Below are 8,107 nucleotides of genomic sequence, written 5' to 3' on the forward strand. Positions count from 1 at the left end.
TCCCATTAGAATTTCGTTTAGAAGTCCAAAAGAATTGCTTTGGGAAGCCCAGAGTGATTCCTTTCGAAAGGCCATCATTGAACTATCGTTCAGAAGCTCGAAGGGATTTCGTTAGTAAACCCAGAAAAAAACGTTTGGAAGTTCACATATGTAATTCTGTACGAACGGATATCTTCTGGGCACCCTAATGGAATTGTTTTGGGCCTCCGAATGGATTTATTTTTGGGCTTCTAAACGGAATTTTTTAGGTTTCCGAAAGGAATCAAAGAATCTTTCTGTGTGGAATGCTAAAAGGAGTCTTTTAGCAACCCGAAAGGAATCACGTTCAAGCCTACATAGATTGTGAAATATTTATATATTTATAATGAAAATTAACTAGATATTCAATAGGGCAGATAAAAATGTTATTTTTTTGTCTTATTTGTTGCGATTTCGAATTCTATTAAAATATGTTTTAAGATTCTGCCGAGACATTCGATAGCTTCGTCGATAGCTTCGCAGTGTTGATTGTAAATATCCATTATTCGATTCAAAGGTCCAAATTTGGCTCCTCGAAAGGTATTGGCGATAAGACTGCGGTTTGTTGTGGCTCAATTAACTCCATATTCTCGATGCACTTCGTTGAATATGCGATGAAGATTTCAGGAGACGATGGTAGTCCTTCGCAGGTTAGCGTCAATCCATCGATGCATCATTTGGGGGCTGGTCTTTCATGTACGCACGTGACAACCGAACAACCCTCATGATGGTAGGGTCACGTGTCTGGCTTTTAGAACCATGTCGCCTTCCGTGGATTGTTGCGTCAGATGAACGATGGGTAGTCTCATTGGGTCTAGTTCGAATTGGCCGTCAGGATTTGGTGGTTGTTTTGTTGCTTAGTTGCTGCTGCTGCCGTTGCTGTTGATTCTGTTGAGTATTAGCGTAAGGTGGTTGTGGTGCCATTTATGATTTTTCAGTTGAATAGATGGTTTCACCCTCCTAAAGTGGATGAAAGATTTTGCTCTAGGGCTGATAGGCTGCAATTGGATGTTCTTTGCTTTGGAGGACCAGAAAATTGACTTTTGCTATTAGCAGTAGTTGCTTGTCATTTGGTTTGTTGTTGCTTTTACTGCGTCGTTTGAGGTCGTTTAACCCTTTCAGTGGTTCGTTTGACATTCGTCTTTATAACGATGTTGGTTTTGATATTGCTGCCTTGGGTATTGGTGCTGTTAATGAGACGTTTGTTTTGCATGGTGATGTTCTGCTGATACCGTTCATGTTCCAATTTTTTCCAGTCTGGGCCCACCTTGAGCATCGGAACTTAGCCTTTTGGCACGACGCTCAGCAATGGCATTACGCGCAAGTTTATTCTTAGTGGGCGATGGGGGGTCTGGTTGCAGCTGTTGTTGTGCGCACTGTTGAAGCTGGGTGATGAGAGGTAGGCTACTATTTTCTGTTAATTCTTCCTCCAGATATTTCGGCTGGCAAGCACTGGTTCGCGCTGCATTTATTTGTGGGGCGAATATATTCGCAGACACAAATTTTACTTCGTCGTGAATTTCTTGAAGTTTTGATTCTTGACTCGATGATGTCAGTGTTTCTGTACTTTTTGTTAAAAGAACTACGTCATTTTGTAGGCAAATAAGCCTCTCGTCACAAAGATGGTGAATTTGTTGTGACAATGCCGTATTCGACTTACAAATGTTGGCAATTGTGGAGGTCGCACATGAGTGACGACCGATATATTCATTAGCGAAATGCATAAGCGTTCGTTGTTTTGCTTGGTCGTAGCCAGTATTTTTGACATCATTGAGCAGGTGCTCAATGTTTGTTTAAACCCCAAAATGGACAGGATTCTATTTGGAAGACAAAGTTTTGAAAACTGAATGTCTGTAAAGTCTGTAACTTCAATTAAAAGTCTATTGTCTGTAAACTGTATGATGTATGTTGAGACCAAATGTCTGTGTCATACGGTACATCGATGGTACAGAGATTTCCCTGCCTCCCTCATGCCCATTTGTTGACAAAAAGAACGAACAGGACAACTTCAGGCTGCTCATTGGGCAGCTTACTGTATTGACTTTTAAAATTTAAAACTTTTGAATTTTAAACGGCTAATTGAGTTCTACTAGCCAGAATCACCACACTAATGTCACTGTGTAGGATGTATAAAATAAACGTGGGTGGTAATCCAGTTGCAGCAAAAACATCAAACACTGCAAGAGGAATACAGCGGAGTTACGCACACTTTTATTCATTTGGAGAGCTCAATACTCTCAATTCAACATATCAGTTTAACGATGAACAACAATACAATACATTGTCAAATGATAAACTTAATTGTACGAGAAAGAAAATTTGTTTCAGAATACAATCTTGTCTTGATCTAGACGCAATTGAATCGTTTAGAAATTTAAAGATGTTTTAGTTACAAGATAAAGTTTGTCCTGTCCGGAACATCTTTTGCCGGCGATGATGGGGGCTAAATGTCAAAAGGAAAATCATACGATTTGACGCTTGGTACAAATGTTCGGACAGCGAACAAAGGACCAAGCGACAATCTTTATCTAGTAACTAAAATATATTTTAGAAATATATTTGGAATAAGTTCTTTTAATAAAAATTAAATGGTATCATTTAGGTGTTTGATTTTTTCTATTCATATTAACAGAAATGATTTAACTTTTATCCTGAACAGGAATAAAATCCTTATAATCTGTTACGAAAAATTCTTTCCTAATTGTTAAGTGTCGCTTTCTGGCAGATCAGATAATTCACATTTCCTTTCGCAGTATAGGTCGTCACTCCCAGCTTACGAACAGCAACATTTTCTTTGCTTTATCGTAAAATCCTTTCATCCACCACCTCTGGGCCCAATGCTGCTAACTGTTATCAACATCCGTATCGTAGTAAATCTCAGTCATGTCCTGTGAAAACAGTACAAACCGTAGCCAAATAAGCTACAGATCGCAGAGCATCAATCGCAACTGAAAAATATATTGCGTTAATATTGAATACGATTAACATCGAACTAGCATAGCACGTACGGAGCGGTCTCATAAATTACACCTCTGGTTAATTGATGATGCGGCACTGTAAGTGAAAAACCATGAGACGGTGGGTATAATAGCCTGGATCAGTCCTTGTTGGTGTTTAGAGTCAATATCTCACGAGCGATTCCAAAACATTCGATAGTATCAGACATTCGTCCAAAAGCTTTCCTCCTTCAGAAGCCCAGTCACCTTCCTGTTACCGATCAACATATCGGATTTCTGATGTCGATTTGAATTATCATACTGAAAGTTAATGGGAATGCCAACAACACCCCGAAGCGGGCTTTCATGGAACCTGCGTTGCTTCATCGAAGCCATACACCATGAACGGGAAACGTATTTCCGTTCGATATTGGAAAGGTTCAGAGTTGACTGCACGATTGAAACGCTGCTGAAGTTTATCCGATACCTGGCGTTGTTCTCCGTTTCTGCAAAGAAATCAATCAGAAATGAGGTAATATTATAGTGCTGATAGTTTTAAACTTGTTTGCAATATATTTTAGAAATATACGATAAAATGCATAGATTTAATGTTGAGATTTTCCGAGTAAAAGCAGAAGAATAACAAATTTTACCATTGAGGAAGATCCATTAATTACGTAACATAAAATGGCATTTCAACCCCCTCCCCTATGTCACATTGTATGAAACATCTGAAAATTTTATGGCCGTCACCTTCCTCAACCCCCTCCTCTAAGCGTTACGTAATTTGTGACGCTCCCTAATATATGAACAATAGAATAGCAAATTGGATGTTGTTATTTTGATACAGTTGCTAAAGAACAAAGCTAATAACATTTTAGCAAATAGCTCATAAATAACTCATTTCCTATATCAATAACAAACCAATGGCAAAATATTCATTCAAAATATTATAATCGCCCTAATTTTACTACTCAAATAATATGACTGAATGAACTATATCCTTATCAATCTATGACTTTCAGTATGCCTAAATATGCTGTGTATACTGATTTGGTCAATTACCTACGAATGATATGCTTATTTCGTTTTAAATTAAACCATGGCACACTTTTGCACTACTCAAAACATGAATGAATACCCTATAACGTACTTAATTAATCAATCAAGATATTAAGATAAAAAAAAAATCATCGATATTCACAACTTGCTTACGCTTGAAAGAGCTCTTTATAGTATCCTATTCGATCGTGTGTATGTCCTGCAAACGCCCAATGGTCAATGTCGTTGATCCATAGAACACCAGCCGACGACCAGTTTCTGTGAGAAAGAAATTTTTCCTGCTCGGACCATTTCGCTTATTTTACTTCTGGACAATATTATTGCCAATCACAACAAACAGTTTGTTTACATTTTCCGGTCTTATCAGCATGCACGTGAGTGGAATGTCTGCTGCCTGCTTGGATGCTGTCAGTTTGTAGGCGTAAATATCACACGCAGACCCTCGTTTGTTCCTATGGAGACTGCGCATCATTTTAATGGACGTTGTGTCGTTACCTTAATAGAGTAAAAAAACTAAATGAAGATAATTAATTTGGACTATTTATTGGCGAAAATCCATAAATTTTAATTTTAAGATTTATATGTGCATTACATACCTAACCATCGACTATAAGGACGATTAAAACAAATTAGTGTAATATATATATATATATATATATATATATATATATATATATATATATATATATATATATATATCAACTCACATATATTTCATTAACAAAAACAATTTGTATTAGTCAAACAAAAAACCATAAAAAAAAACACATTAAACGTGCAGTGCTATGCTGATACTGAGGGAAGATTGTTGTAGATTTTATAGTATTTATTTCATTTAATACGTGAAGTGGAATAAGTAAACGCATAATAGTTAGTTGGAAGTTGAATTCAAACGTTTTGTTAGCATTAATCCAAATTGAATGGCTGTATATGATTAGTAGAAACATATTTACGGCTTGTATCTCCATGCGAAACTTCATACATAGGTTAACAGTTACATACATACCAACAAACAAATTAAGTTGAATAAGTCAGTATTTTAGTTGAAGAAGACTATTTTTAGTTTAATAAGCACTCTATCAGCTTCCTATGTTTGTTGGGATAGGAAATAGGTACTGTATGTGTTTCCCATACCAATAATCTTTATAATCTTTTATAATAATCTCATAATAGTCCTTATTGTCGTGGGGGATGTCACTGTTTCAACTACGGGTTTGTCTATTTGGAGAATTAAACTTAAAAGTGACGGTTCGAAAATTAAAAATACTACCCGTTATAAGAATGGCTGGTGCTACCCAGAATTCAATAGGATCGATGGAAAATGATTCGATATCTGTCAAAAATAATCTTGCTCTGCAGTGAAGGGTTATTCGATAATTATTGAAATGTCATTTTGAGTTTATTTTCAGTTTAATTATCAATTAGAGACAGACAGAATGCTTGTGGAATAGATTGAATGTATCTGAGAGAGGCATGAAATATAAGAGACCGTTTTGAACGTTTTCCTACGACCTCCAGCCTGTCAGTGAGCGCTGAACCATTTTACTCCCCAGACCATTGTCACCCCGATGGCGCGATTTAATACCTTATTACAACAAAATCAATCGATTCAGAAAAAAGCTAGTTTTTGACTGAAGAATTCTTTTTGACTACTGGGCGATTTACAGCTTCCAATATTTGTTGGGATAAGATAATTTATCTTATCTAATATTTTCAAGTTGCAAGTAAGGTACCCCGGGGCAAGTGGGACCTAAAAACGCTAGTTCAGCAAAATTGTTAACGCATACTTATAAAACAAGGTATTTAAGAACATTAAACACGATTACATCATTAAATGCTTCCATTGTTGAAGTGTAGGGTTGGAAGCCATTTATTCAATTACAAAAATATTGGTAGAGCTAGAAATAAATTTACCTTGGGACCCACTTACCCCTTCAAACGGGGAAGATGGGACCTATTCTATTTTCTACTGTTGAATGAAACTTATTTTGAGGAATGTAGATAGATGTTCATATTATTTCTGAACATAAGTATTTTCAGATCATGGATAGAGATTGGTTGCATGTCGACTTTATTTTTGCAAGAAGAAAGGTATTATGTTGTAGATATGAAAACAAGACAACAGCCGATTTACTGTTTAGTTGGCTTGTTGTCTTGTTTTCCGTTAGCTTACTTTTGCACCAAATGTATCAAATGGATAAGAAAATATTTATTCACTTTTCGTATTAATAAATATTTCTCAGAAGAAACGTTTTCATTCAGGCGATGCGCAGTGTTTTTAATTTATAACAGAACAAAATTCCCAATTAATGTGTTACGCACTTTGTTTATCTGAGAATTTGATGCGAAGTTTGAAAATAACAATACACAAGGCAAATCTTGTTGACCTATTGTAGAATAAATAGATTATATGCACTGTAAACGGAAGAACATCGCATAGTTATAGCCATTGCTCTTCTTCATGCGGAGATAATTTACGGAATCAAAATACACTTTGGTAATTAACTGCTACAATACTTTTTAACATCAATCAACTGCAACTGATTCAGATCCATATGATATATGAATGACGAAGTTATTTCTCACTAGACAACCATCTAAAACAGTTAAAATAGCTTTTCAAAATGTTGTTCAAATATGCTCACTTCCCTATGTATGTTTAAATTCAAGGGCAAATGAAAATTAGAATTTGGCTTTAATTTAAATATTCAAATCGTTTTCGATGTCACACAATTATTTATTTGCTCAAAACATTCCCTTTGACATCAATGATAAATTTAGAAACGGTTTTAGTTTGAAATCCATCGAAATAAAAAAAAGTAATGGATTTTCTCGGTAGTTTAAGAGTCATGATCAAGTAGCATTAGTGTATGCCTTAAATGCCTTTCATCTTCCTAGAACATTGTTACCATCAAAACGTTCATCGATTCATCTGCGATCTTATAGCCACTTACCCGCTATTTTCCTTGCCCGAGGTCCAAATAGAAATCAGTAGATTTTTTCAGCTAATGCACGAAAACGGATTTCGGATAAAGCACGTTGATCAAAGCGACGATGGATCGGGTGATGTGCGTAGTTCGAGTTTCAGAGGGCATTCTCGAGTCCTTCAAAGCCGCAGAGGGTTACGGCAAGGTGATGGTCTTTCGTGTCTGCTATTCAACATCGCTTTGAAGGGTAATACGAAGAGCGAGGATTAACACAGTGGTACAATTTTAAAAGCCGTCCAGCTATTTGGCTTCGCCGACGACATAGATATTATGGCCGTAACTTTGAGAAAATGGAGGAAGCTACATCAGACTGAAGAGGAAGCCGGATCGGACTTCATCAACACGTCAGAGAAATACTGATAGAAGGGTTCAAGAAGACAATGTGAGCACACCGCAAGTTGTATGGTGGTGACGAAATCGAGGTGGTGGTACTGGTGACTGCCGAAATGATACCAGCAGAAATTGGAGACGCATAGTGGCTGGAAATCGTACTACTTTGGACTCCGCAAGACGAAATCGAGAGTTCGCCGCCGTACCAAACTGACAATCTACAAAACGCTCTAGACCGGTGTCCTCTACGGACACGAGACCTGGAGATGCTCGTGGAGGACATCAGCGCACTTGCAAAGGTGCTGCGTACCATCTATGGTGGGTGCAGATGGCGGATACGTGGAGAGGGAATGAACCACAGAGTTGCATAGCTGGGAGAACCATCCATCGTTCAGCGAAATCGGACGACTGCGGTGACTACAGTAATGTCGGACAGTAGCCTGGTGAAAATGGTTCTCGACAACGATCCGAGGCACAAGAGCGAGGTGCGCAGCAGGATGGATCGATCAGGTGAAGTGCTTGCGGACCCTCCAGTGCACGTGGTTGGCGACGTGAGCATGGACCGAGCCGAATGGAGAAGACTCTTATATACCGCACAGACTTCGCCCCTTAGTCTGAATAAATAATAATAATAAAGCCTATTGCAGATAGATTTTTTGGCAAAAAGCGAAGAATTGCCGATTCTGAGATAAAAAGCGTGTTGTTTTCGATCCGATATAGAGTTTCTTCGAACACAGTGGGGAACAATTTTACTCATATTACACGCTCAGACAA

The 8,107-nt window shown here is 37.5% G+C and overlaps 1 pseudogene; it reads right to left on the reverse strand.

The window, feature by feature from the left end:
• Window positions 1–2,572: 2,572 nt before the first annotated feature.
• Window positions 2,573–4,307, reverse strand: LOC134215515 (uncharacterized; annotated as a pseudogene).
• Between the last annotated feature and the right edge of the window lie 3,800 nt (window positions 4,308–8,107).

Source organism: Armigeres subalbatus, chromosome 2 (assembly GCF_024139115.2).
Source record: "Armigeres subalbatus isolate Guangzhou_Male chromosome 2, GZ_Asu_2, whole genome shotgun sequence".
Taxonomy (NCBI): Eukaryota; Metazoa; Arthropoda; class Insecta; order Diptera; family Culicidae; genus Armigeres; species Armigeres subalbatus.